General features: G+C 60.5%; 1 long non-coding RNA gene across 1 annotated transcript in view; it reads right to left on the bottom strand.

The window, feature by feature from the left end:
* LOC140686841 (uncharacterized) overlaps window positions 1-12438 on the bottom strand; it is a 37202-nt gene extending 24764 nt beyond the window's left edge. The window contains exon 1 of the long non-coding RNA XR_012060825.1: window positions 12265-12438. This is a non-coding gene — a long non-coding RNA (uncharacterized lncRNA). The remainder of the gene's footprint in view (window positions 1-12264) is intronic.
* Between the last annotated feature and the right edge of the window lie 504 nt (window positions 12439-12942).

Below are 12942 nucleotides of genomic sequence, written 5' to 3' on the forward strand. Positions count from 1 at the left end.
ACCGCACCATGGAGAGAAGCTGCAGAGCGACCAGGACAAGCCTTGCTTCTCGTGTGGGGATGCCAGCGGGACGAGGCCAGCCGGACAAACCAGAAGGCCGGTGTGGAGGGAGCAGCAGTCATCCAGGAGGCAGCGCTAGCTCACAGCGAGCCCGGGGGCCTTGAGGCTGGAGGGGAGAGACTTGCGCCCTCCCTCCCTCCCCCTGAAGCGCCCGGCAGCTGCAAAGCCGCAGCAGGACAATCTCAGCAGTAGCCAGAAAAGTGAAGGCAGTGAGAGCCATGCAGCACCAAGGAGGGGAACGGCTCCCAGAGAACGGCTCCGCCTGGCAGGGAGGAGCCCAGGCGGAAGGCAGGCCCTGCGGAACGAGGGGCCCGGCGCGCGCAGCACCCGGCCAGCGCCCAGGGAGGGAAGCGCTGCCGACTGGCCGCGGGCAGGTTTGGAAGCACAGCACCTGTGGGCATTGGAGAGTCTGCGCGGAAGAGGGTCCGGACAGGCGGCAGGGGGGCTCCACCTGAAGCCTCCCACGTGGCACTGCTGGTCCGGGCTTGTCCTCCTGCCCAGCTGAGTCTTTGTGGAGCTCTTGTACCTCCTGTGTGTCTTTGCACCAGCAGTGACTTCTGCTTCCAAGCAGCCTGGCCTTTACTCTGACCCGCATGCTCACACGAGCAGCTCTGGGCTGTGGGCCCTCAGCACAGAGCAGAGGAACAACCGTCCGGCCGTTGGGCCAGGAGCACGGCCCAGGATGCCCGAGAGAGGGACACAGGCAGCTGCGGCACCGGCGCAACTGCCCAGGCACAGAACACAGGCTACAGGCCAGCCAGACCCGCCTGCTGGCCCCTCCTGCAGTGCGGGACCACGGGCCAGCCCGGCCTGGGGCCTCCTCGCCATGTCTGCACAACTACTGCTGTTACCTGCTCTGTAAGCAGCGTCTCTGCTCTGAGGCCTGCCTCCCGCGGCCTGGACTCTCAGGACCCCAGGACTCACTCACGCACCTCCGCACCACCTCCACCCGCACAGCCAGGCGGAGCTTCAAGTGGCGTGGTGAACTCCTGACCGTCTGCCCCAGCCAGCTCCCCAGCTGCCTCCCCGGGTCAGTGAACACAGCTCCCTCCTTCCCGCCTCTGGGGCCACGAATCTTGTTGGCTCAGTTTTCAAAATCTGTCCAGAATTCAGCTGAAATTCTCACTCCACCTGGTCCCAGTAACTGTCAACCCGCCTGGCTGTCTGCACAGCCCGTCCCTGCTCCGCCCACCTCCACGGGTGTCCACAGGCCGCAGCCTGACGGAGCCTCCAGCAAACACGTCAGACAACCTCTGCCCAAGGCCCCCCACATCTCCATTTCACACATAAGCCCCGAAGAATTTTCAGCAGCTGACAGTGTGGTACTCGGTCTGGACCCCCTGGACCCGCCCCAGCACCCCGCCTCACTCTGCTCACCATGCTGGCTGCTGTGCTTTTTCTCAGTTGTGCCAAGAACGGGCCTGCCCCAGGACCTTTGCACCTTCCACCTGGCTGCTCTTTTACCTCCAGCCCCCTGTCTATGCACAGCTGCCCCCTTTTCAGCTCTCAGATCTCTTCCTGACTGTCAGCCTCCACCCCAAGTGCACTCTCTCCCTTGCCTGCAAGTGCACAGAGCTTGCCTCTGTCCTGCAAGGATTTCAAGGAAGGGAGAGGAAGGAGAACCCTAGAAGACTGGGCATGTCCCCTAGAGAACCCACCTGGAGTTGGAGCTGCAGCCGTGGGAGGACGGGGTGCAGCCATAGACAGCAGGACGGGGCCGGGCACGAAGGCCCCACCACACACCCCTCCCCGCCACTGCTTTCCACTGGCCACGCCCAACACAAGGCAGCCTGGGCACGGAGGCCCAAGAGTGACCAAGACGGAGAAGGGTGGGAGGTGGACCCAGAGGTGCAAGTGGAGAATACCCTACAGGGTTCACGTCTTGGCTCCATCACTCACTAGCTGTGTGAGCTTGGGAAAGTTTCTCAGCCTCTCTGTGCCTCCGTTTCCTTACCTACGAAATGGGGATCATAAAAGTGCCTACCTCAAAGAGTTATTCTGAATGTTAATGAGCTGAGACAAGTGAAGCACTTAGAACAGCACCCAAACACGATAAAATACCTTTACGTGGTAGCATCTGCTGTCCTGGAAGAGGCCAAACCAGCACAGAAAGAGCCCTGCAGCCTGGGCCCCGTGGCCTACGTCACGGGGGCACTCCTAGGCCCCGGCGGCCCCACCCCATCCACCAAGGCACCTGCACCTGGCAGGCCTTTGCTTGCTGAGCAGCCTGGAAGACAGACGGCCTTGATTCTCGTCCTGACCCTGAGCAGGTCACAGCTGCTCTCGGGCCTCAGCTTCCCTGTCCAGGCCATGGAGGGCTGTGGACAGGCGGTGTGCCCCCCTGCAGACAGCACCAGACGCGGCTGCCTCCCCCACCCAGCAGTCGCCTCCCGTCTCCTTCCCAGGAAGCCTCTGTCTGGTCTCCAAGGCAACGAGGCATCGCAGCCACAGGGAGTGTGCGGAGGGGCACATGGGATCCACATCCCATCCTGGCAGCCCTTGGAGACACCTTCCTGCTCCCACGCCGCCCGACTCCAGCAAGGGGAGCTCGCCTGCCTTCCCTGCTTCCCTATGGCAGGGCAGCCATGGTTGGGGCCAGGGTCGGACGTGGATACTGCGTTCAGCTCAGCTCTCACCTGTCCGGTGCAGCCCTGCGCCCCGAGTCCTGCGGAGACAGGCTGCTGTTTGCAGATGAGGGAACTGAGCACAGAGACCTGTGACTTTAGGGTCCCAGCTGCCTGCCATCCCTGTGCCTCCCTCTCCGCTGGGTGGCCAGTGGGACCTGGGAAGCAGAGGCCAGGGACGGCGGGTGAGGTCACAGGGAGGGTTTCAGACCCGCACATCCCGGAGGCGGAGCCACACCAGGGACCTGCAGCGGACAACACTGAGGACCCGCAGACATCGCTCATCGACCCGACGCCCTCTCCTGTCGAGCCGGGCTCAGCCTCAGAGCCCGCCTCAACTCGGCCCTCCAGCAGCCCCTCCCTGCTGGCTGGCCTGTGGGCACAAGGTGCAGCCCTGCCTCCGGGGTCACAACCACAGGACAAGGGTGAAGAGGGGGGTGGGAGGCCATGGAGGTCGTAGGCCAGCCTCCCTGGGCCTGAGCGGGTGACCATGGGGGCCAGGGATGTGGGCTGGACGCGAGGGAGGACTTGTCCCTCCGGCTGGGCCAGGACAGCTCGCTGGGCGTGTCTGGAGCAGAGCCCCCCACGGGGCGGCCTCCCTTCCTGTCATAAGTGCCCAGGAGCCGCATCTGCAGGAGCTGGGGGGCAGGGGAGGCGTGGTGTGACCCTCTAGAGAGGGGCAGTGCCAGGAGGAGGAAGGAGTCCGGCAGCTGGGCTTGCCCTCACTGGACTCAGTCACGGGCCCTTGGCTATCTGCGGCCCTCCCCTGAGCCTCGGTTTCCCAAGCTGTAAAATGGTACGTTTCAGGGATCTAACGAGATTAGCGTAAGAAAGGTGCTTTATCAATGCCACACACCCCACCCCGTGAGGGTCTGGAGGTGTCCCAATCAATGCCCAGGTCCTCTCTCTGCCACAGGGGCTCAGGGCATTGTGCTGGGTGGCCTCAGACGTGTGACCTCGCTGCTCTGGCTTCAAGTCCCTCAGCCGCTGGTGTAGGGCCAGGACCGGGGCCCAGGCCGTCCCTTCCCGGCCTTCCTGGTTCCTGCTCCCAGTCGGTGCCCGCCTGTCCGGGGCCTGCCCACCTCCGAGCGTCCTCCCCGTCCAGCCCTGATTCCCGCCTCTCGTGAGGGCATAGCACCGTGGGAGGAGCGCCAGGGCCGAGTCTGAGCTCTAGAAACCACTCAGTGGCTGGAAGGAGTGGGGGGACTCCTTCCGGAAGGGGCCCCAGGTGCCCCAGCTTGTCTGAGCAAACCTGGGGCCAGAACCCAGGGGCCTGCCTCTCTCTGGGACCTGTGGCTGTTGCCTCCCAAGCCTGAGGGTACCTGCCACATGGACGGCTGACGGCCAGTCTCCCACAGCCTGAAATCCCCAGCCCCTCCCCTCCCTTCCTGTCTCCCTGGCACCGGCACCTGCCCCTCCTCAGCCCCAGCCCAGCTCTGAACGTCTCCCGAGTTAGATGCGCATCTTTGTGGGAGGTTAGCCAGGAAACATCTGGGGCCAGGGAGCCTCAGGCCCCACCCAGGCCCTCTCAGCCCACCTAGAAAGGTGCTCACAGGACCCCGAGGCCTACGCACGGGCGGACGGTCCAACAGACAATGGAAGATGATCCAGCCTCGAAAAGGAAGGCCACTCTGACAACATGGGTGGACCCTGAGGACATCATGCTGCGACATAAGTCCGTCACAAAAAGACGAACACTGCGAGATCCCGCGTACAGGAGGTCCGTACAAGCATCGGCTCCACAGAGAAGGTGGGGCCAGGGGCTGGGGCAGGGGGTGGGAGCTGTGTTTAATGGGGACAGAGTTTCAGTCTGGGAAGATGAGCAAGTCCTGGAGAGGATGGTAAGGAAGGATGGTGGTGACAGCCGCACAACAGTGTGAATGTGCTTAATGCCGCTGACTGTGCACTTAAAAATGGTTAAGATGGTCAGTGTTATGCTGTGTATATTTTGCAATAAAAGTGCAGCAAACAAACAAAGAAACACAACTACAGGCAGGAAGGAGGCCAGGATGAGCCTCACGCCCGAGAAGTGGGGAGCGTGGAGGCAGGGCTGGGTCCGTGGGTCCCGCCCCACGAGCAGAGCCCCAGACTGGAAACAGCCCACGTGCCCGTCAGCAGGAAGACCGAGGTGTGAGCCGGTGTATTTGTCCAGCGCAGCAGCTCGCGGCATTAAACTAGCCCCGGCTGCACGGCCGCAGGGGTGACTCTCACAAACGACGCCGAGCGAAAACTGCCAAACAAAAAAGGGGACAAACTGTGATTCCACCATAGTTTTTAAGAACCGGCAAAATGAAGCAATCGTGTTTCGGGGAGGCAGGCTCAGTATAGCGATAAGACTACACAGAGAAGAGGGGCGACTGACCTGGAAGTCAGGAAAGGGGGCGTTCTGGGGAGGAAGGAAGAGGGGGGTGGGGGGCACACGGAGGGGCTGCCAGGCGCCCACAGTGGGAGCGTCTGCCCACTGCTGTGACAGTTCACTGAGATGTACCTTTCTGTTTGGGCCTGTGTTCACAGTTCACAACGAGGATGGGACCTGAACTTCCCGTCTCTTTGGCCCCGATCCATTCACACCACGCAAACCCTCAGCCCTCAGTCCGTCTTGCCCAGCTTCCTGGGGGTTGTGGCAAACATTAAGGTCCCCGCTGGCAGGTGGCTGCTGCCCCCCCTTTCCAGACAAGGAGCTGGGGCGGGGCTGGGTGGGGAGTGGCCACCCCTGTGCCCAGGGGCAGAGCGGAACCAGGACATTCTGTTTCATCCCATCTCCTACCTTCCCAGTGGCCGTGCTGGGGAGGGGGAAGGTACAAATGACATTTTTTCTTTTTTGTAAATTGATTTCATTTAAAATGCACTGGGGAGCCTGCCACTTCGGGAAGCCCCAGGGTGAATTCATTTATTAATTGTCTCAGCAAATATTTATCAAGTGTCTCCTTCACTCACAGAACTGTGAGCCCCTTGGAAACCTAAAACGGTTCTTCATCAAGTGACTAACTGCTCCCTTAATTTACTGGTTGTATAGCCTGTATTTTCAGATGTTGATGCCTTTTAAACTTTGTTTTTTCCCTTATTCTAAAAGCAGCTCATGTTCCACAAGACTGTGGAGAATTTAGAAAACTGGGAAGAACAAAAAGAAGAGAGCAAGCCCACCTGCGCCCCGGCGCGCCGTGGCCGGCATCTTGGTGTACGCCCTCCTAACGCTGCTCTCCACGCGTGGACACGTGTGCTTGTTTTTTACCAAAACAGCGTCATCTTAGGGTTCTTTTTCACTTTAATTTTCTTTTTTTTTTAAACATCCGACTGGAATCTATCCAGGAAACCAGAGAGAAGCACCCAAGTCCGTGAGCGCCGCACGTCCCCACCCGATGGGGAGGACCACAGCGAGGTGTCAGGCATGGACGCAGGAGCCCCGTGTGTGTGTCGGGCTGACGCGGTGGCCCTTCTCCTGGGACACTGCCCGGGGCAGCCTCCTTGCGCACAGCCCCGATGACCGCCCGTCCCCACCGCCTGAGCCCCCGCCAGGTCTCTGCTCCCGGGGGCCAGCGCAGCTACAATCAGCAGACGCCCGCAGGGGAGAGAGCACAGCGGCTCTCTCCAGGTCACCTCTGCGGGTCCACCCAAAGCCTCCTCTGGCCTGAGGCAAGCGTGTTCTCAGCCGCGCCAAGTCCCGCCACCAAAGCTGCAGCACACTCCTCTGACAATCCTCCGGACAGACTGTTTTATGGAAGAGTGCCCCCCCCCCAGCCAGGGTGTTGGCAGGACTGCAGTATTTTCCAACGGGCAGAAAGTTCACGCAGTCACACTGGCCAGAAAGTGGTGGTCAGGAGCCGCGCGGTCCTCGTTCTCGCAGGAGAGTCAGCGGCGGGGACGGGCGGGGACTGAGCGGGACAAAGCGAATACAGGGCACCAGGGCTGATGGCAGGTGACTGCCCCCCGGTTGGGGGCCTGTGGACATCCACGGTCCAGAAGTAAGCCAGCGCCCGCAGAGCGAGCACGCGCCACCCCGACAAGCAGGTGGTTTCGTGGATCTAACATCTGGATCGTGGGAGTAACCGCTGGCGGGGAGAGAACTTCCTGACCTGGGAGTGAACAAGCAGAAGGAAGGACTCGCCGAGGCACACGCCTGCCTTGAGACAGTTAATCATGATGTAACCGCATCCCCAGGGACTAGACACCATCCCCCTTTGCCGTAACAAGGCTGTTTCACCTTATTCTCACAGCACCAAGACTGATCCACGAGAAGGCATTTTTTTAGGAAACAAAACAATTCCTAAGCAAAGACAAAGTCACGGATCTGTTCAGATGCCAAGTGAATTACAGGCCAGAATTAAAGTCGTCTCAGCCAGTGAACAAGTGACTCCTTCAGTAGTTTGTTTCCTGTTTATAAATCCTTTTAAAGAAAGCTTCCCTCAACCTCACTGGAAAGAGTCAGAGGGACCCAACAGAAGCCCTGCTTTTGGACTGGCCATCAGACCCACTTTTTTGACTCTTGCACATGACCCAGGTGGGGCCAGATCGCGAGGCTCAGGGAGGGCTGGAGGCGTGGCCGGTTCTGCAGCAGGATTCTGGGAGGGGAGTCCAGGTATGCAGCCTGAAGGCCACCCTGTGGGTCTTTTTAAGATTCTGTGCGGTGCCCGTATCCTTTCAACAAGCTCTAGTTTCGAGTAAATCAGCCGAAGCTGGTTTTTGAGCTTTCCAACTACGGAGCCAGATTGCCGGAGTGTGAAAATAGTGACCTGCTATGCGGTGATGAAAACGGCACTGTTTCCGAGATAAAGTGGCACCACTCACCCTCTGTGAGCGACCTACACATCCCCCTGAAATCCGTGTTTCCCAAAGACCGAGCTGTGAATTTGTCTTGTCACCTGTACCAAACTTGGTGCATAGACTGGATGACTGGATTGAAAGTACAATTGTTATAAAATTTAAAGATACAAATAAGACTTTTGAAAACAGCCCCCTCTCGCTGAAACCTCTCAGATACAGCAAGAAAATCAGACTTTACCTTGACCAGGACAAGGATTCAGCTGAAACATCAAATCAAAACAACAGGTGCAGCATAAAAAAGCAGTAAAATGTGAGCAGGGACGGAGGAGAAAACACAGACACGGTGTCCGAAGCCGCAGGTACCAGAAATAGTTGACAAGATGCGCACGTCTCAGTGAGAACCACCACCCTTAACCGTAAGACCAACATCCTTTTCAATGAAAAATATGCGTTATCTTCTCTGTGCTCCATTTGGGTTTGAAAAACAGTGGGCTGACCTAGTAAGCAACCCCAGACAAGGGGGAACACGTTTGCAACAAGCCCCAGGCCACATGACCAGGTGACAAAGAGCCTCTGCCCTGTGACCAGGCCTCCAGGAGACTGCCCTGCAAGGCGGGGACAGGTCAACACCGCAGCCAGCCCTGGGCGTGACCCTGGTTCTCCTGCACGGACCTGCAGGAAGCAACTCGTCCCCGAGACACTGCCTTATGCAGAGACGAGTAATCAAAAAATAACTGAGTAGCAGGTGCTTCTAAAGATATGATAAAGTGAAACACGAGACATCTCACAGGACAGCAAATGGCAGATGGACCCCATTCGCTAGAAAGCACATGACACTGGGCATCAGAATACGGGTCCTGGCATTTGCACCAGAAACGACCAGGACTCTGAGTGCACAGTAGGCTTTCTGAGGAGGACGGCAGAGAGCCCTGGGTCCAGCCTAGTGTGTGCTTCAAGTGGGCTTTTTGGTATTTGAGACAACCCACCGAGGCTGACACTCTGACCCATCTGAGTGTGAATCTCTTGTTGGCAAGGGAAGAATTCAGACTAGAGCACAAAGCCAGCCCTGTGTGCAGGGGGCAGAGCTCAGGGCCGCCCCAGGTACCTACCCTCTCCTAAATCCCACCTCCTGGGTGTTTGTTTTCTCCAGAGCCCTGCTCCTGGGCCCCACTTCCTCACCTCTCTCCTTCCCTTCCTCCTGTTTATTCAGTGAATATTTATTGAGCACAATTTAAAACCAGGCACTCGAAGGAGCCTCAGAGAAGGCGGTCAAGCAGTTCTGTGCCTATCTTGGTAAAAAGAGTGCAACAGGGCAGAGGCAGCAGAGGTGCAAAGGCCCTGGGGCAGGTGGGTCTGGCTTGTTGAGGTCCAGGTAGGGGCCACCCTGGCAGACCAGAATGAGCAGGGGAGGCAGTCTGAGAGGTTCCAGGGGAGGGAAGACAGACCTCGGAGGCTGGGGCCCTGAGGTGCCGGGAAGGACTGAGGTCCCAGGGAGAGGAGAGACGGGATGAGGGTCACAGTTTAGCAGCGAACGAAACAAACATCTCAGTCCTCAGAGGGCTGCATCCCAGTGGGGAAAGACAGAAAGAAATGAATTAAATAAGAGAATGACATCGTCTGTTAGAAGGTGAAAATCCTGGGAGGGAAAAAGGAGCGGGGACAGGGGTAGGGATGTGCTGATAGGACTGGGCTTCATTTCACAATCTGACAGTCAGGGAGGGCCTCCTGAGCAAAGACCCCAAGGAGGTGAAAGATGCCCTTGAGGGCCTCCAGGGAGGAGCGCTCGAGAGAGGCCTGTGCAAAGGCCCGGGGGTGGGGGCACACCACCCTCGTCTCCCTGATCACCATCCATAAAGCGGGGAGCTCGTGACAAAACGGGAACTAACAGAAAGCACAATTAGTTCTTTCCTTATTCGCTCTCGTTAGAGAGCGTCTCCATCCACGGCTGGCTCTGGCCCCACACCACCGCTTAACAAACCACCCAGGACTCGTCTGCCTCCGCCAGCAAACTCTGACTTTCACCCAGGCTTCCGGGGTCAGCAGGGGTGCGGCTGCCAGAGACCCCCTCTAGGGTGGAGCCGCCGTCACAACCACGGCTCTGCCACGCAGTGAAAGCAGTAAACGTGCCTTGGGGCCATGAGCCAACGAAGCTTTGTTTACAGACACTGGGATTGGATTTCACAGAATCTGCCCCCGCCACAAAATATTACTTTTTTTTTGAAAAAATTGTTTCCAACCACTTGGAAAGGTAAAACACATTCTTAGCTGGAGGGCTGCACAAAACTAGGTGGCAGCTGGCCTTTGGCCTGTGGGCCATAATTTGCTGACTCCTGGGCCACCCCACCCTTCCTGGAGCCTCTGCCCTGCGGCTGGGGCCCACACTCTGCCCAGGGCTGCTCAGGGAGACACCTCCACAGCAGCAGGGAGGAACCCCTGCAGGACTAGGGTGACATGTGCCTTCTGAAGCGGTTAAGAGCACCCAGATGAAAGGGTGTCTGTGGTCTCCAGCGACGAGGGGGCCCTGGGGCCAGGGAGTGGGGAGCCCTGGCAGGGTGGGGTGGGACCCAGATGAGGGGACGGGCCGGAAGGGGCTCCCTCCGCAGGTGAAACCCTTGATGGGAGTGAGCAGTTATCATTTCTTCAAGTTCTGTTTACTCTTGTCTTCACTTCCCCTACATGTGTGTGTGCATAGACTTTCCCACCACAGGGACACTCAGCGTGAACTTGTCTGCACCTCCTGGAGCTCCCGGAGCTGTGAATGTGTCAGAAAGGGTATCAGTCCAGGTCTGGTTCTCCGTGAGGTCCGTTGTAGATTCCAACCTGGGATCAGAACCCTGGGACACAGCAGCCCCATGTGCCACAGCGTTGGGCTCTCCCTGCTGGTCTCCTGGAGGTGTCTTCCCAGGAGACAATGGATACACGCACGTGCTCCCACAGTGAGGCTGTAGGGAACAGAGTGTGGGGGCTGTGGGGCTGCACCCCGACTCCTGTATCCCAGGATAGGGGCTGGGGTCCGGATGGGGCACCATCTGCCCATGGATTCTAACAGTTCTGCGGCTGCGCTGGGGTCTGTGACTCACTCCTCCCCTGGCGACCCGAGGGAGCTGTTTAATCATCACAGCAACCGGCTGTGAGGGCTCTCATCCCCATTCCACAGGTGAGCACACTGAGGCGAAAGGGAGTTAATAACGTCCAAGATCACCCAGCAAAGGCTTGGTGCCACTGGGAGGTACGTGACACCCTGCGACCCCAAAGTCTGCACTTCCTTTCCAGGGAAGGCCCTCCTTCTCAAAGGACCACGATGAAATCTGAGTGCTTCTGTATCAGCTCAATCCCCAGCACCTTCCACGTTCTTCCACTGCTCCGGCTGCCCCATCCAGCTCCCCTCCACACCCACGTTTTGCTCTTAGGAGAAGGGGCCTGGCTCACTATGAAGAGGACTTTTCCTTCTGGCTTCTGGGCTGGAGGCAAACCCCTGGGGCAGACGGTCTCCTGCTCGCAGACTGTTGAGGCGGGAGGGTCAGGGCCTGGGGCCTGTCTGGGGAGAGGCACCAGCCAGAGACCAGCCGTGTGCGAAGAGCTCACGGCTCCTGGGGTCCCCAGGGCCGAGCCACGCGGCCTCCTCTGCCGGGGTCTCCCCTGTCTCCAGAGACCCTCAGGACCAAGTGGGGCAGTGCGGGGGGCTCCCGTGCCCAGGGGACAGGCCCTCAGGTTCACGCAGATAAATCCCACAGTTATGGGCAAAATCTGACTCATTCCCTTATTATTTAAAAACAAATTTAGCTGCAACTCGTCTGCCGTTTTTCTTACGAAAGCATTTAAAGCCAAGAAAGAAGGAAAGACGGATGGAGAGAAATCTGGATAACCCGCCCCTGGATTCGAACAGCAGGACAGTTCGGCCAGTTTCTCCATTTGTCCTCCTCACTTCACGCATTTTGTCTTTGCGGAACTTGACGCTAAGCGACAGACATACGACACCTGAACTGCTGGGATGTGTCCTTGAGAACAGGCTCAGGCAACCAGAGCCTTCGTGACTCCAGATTCACAAACACACGTCCCGGGGCGCCTGTGCTCACCAGCCACACGGCCCGCCGCGGGGGCAGGTGACGCCCGCCGGCCCCCGGGCCCGGCCACGACTCCAGGCCTCTGCGGGGCGCTCCAGGCCGGGCTGCCCGTGTGCTGGGAAGGCAGAGCTCCCGGGCCTCGCTGCAGCCCCAGGTCCCCGGGCCCCCAGGTCCGCAGCCCTGACTTGAGGCGCTCCTGTCCGTCTTGTTTCGCTTAAACAAGTTTGATCTGGGTTCTCGTCCCTTAGACGTTCTCAGTCACATACTACCAGTGTCGCATCCCCTCCTGAAATGTCCTCAGTTACACAAAAACGTTAACGAGGCTGTCAGTTCAATGATTTGCGCGAGCATGTACGGCTGAGGCGGAATCCCGAGTCTCCACTGAGAGCCGCCAAGATGGCGCGCAGGGCCTGCGCCCCCGCGCCCACCAGCGCCGCCGAACCGCGCCCACCTCCGACCCACCTCCGAGGGGAAGGACCGGCACCCCCCAGAAGGGGCCTTCCACAACCGGAGACAAGAGGGAACCAGCACGGGGGGGGGGGGCGGCGGCCTCGCGAGACCGTCCGGCCCCACGCCGGGCGGCCCAGCCGGGGCCCGGCGCCCCAGACCGGCCCCAGAGCGCGCGGCTTCGAAGGCCAGCGGGGCTGGCCCTCGGGGCCCGCACGCCCGGGGGAAGCAGAGACCCCACTCCCCGAGGGCCTCACCAGCCCCCACGCGCGCCGGGCCCCGGGCAGGAGCCGGGGGGGGGGGCCTACCTGCTGCTGGACTGGGGGCGTCTCACTGGGGGCCTGGACGCTGGCGGCCGTCACCCTCGGGCGCGGCCTCTCCGCGTGCACGCTGTGCGGGGCGGGGCGCCAGCCGGGACCCTCCCTCCCGCTCGTGGGCGCCGACGCCTGCCCCGCAGGCTGCAGGCCGCGCTACCTGGGCAGGGACACGGCCCCAGCCGTCCGCAGACAGGCCGCCTGGGGAGCCCCTGAGCCCGCCCTCCCCCCTCCCCACCCCTCCCCCACCCCCAGCGCGCAGGCCCCGCCCCTCCCGCCGGGAGGCCCGCCCGCGCCGCCAGACCAGCCTCACCCACCAGGCGGCAGACAGCACAACCCGCCCCGCCGGCGGACCCTGCCCGGGACCCGCTGGGACCCGCTGGGACCCGCTGGCCCCGGCCCTGCCCGCTAGCGGCCTGCACAACCGACGGGACACCTGGGACCCACCGCCCACTGTCAGGAACCACCCCCGCCCCCCACGACCTGAACCGAGCTCTGCACCCTGGGCCCCGCAGGCAGCCTCCAGGGACCGGCTCCCCCTGCCAGCGGTCCGGCCCTAACCCCGGGCCTGGCTTCCCCTGCCAGTGGTGGGGGGCAGCCCCGGAGTCCTCGGGACGCCGACTCCACCCGCCGGCGAGCCAGCCCGGCCCCTAGGACTCCGCGACCGCCCCT

This window comes from Vicugna pacos, chromosome 17 (genome assembly GCF_048564905.1).
Source record: "Vicugna pacos chromosome 17, VicPac4, whole genome shotgun sequence".
Classification (NCBI taxonomy): Eukaryota; Metazoa; Chordata; class Mammalia; order Artiodactyla; family Camelidae; genus Vicugna; species Vicugna pacos.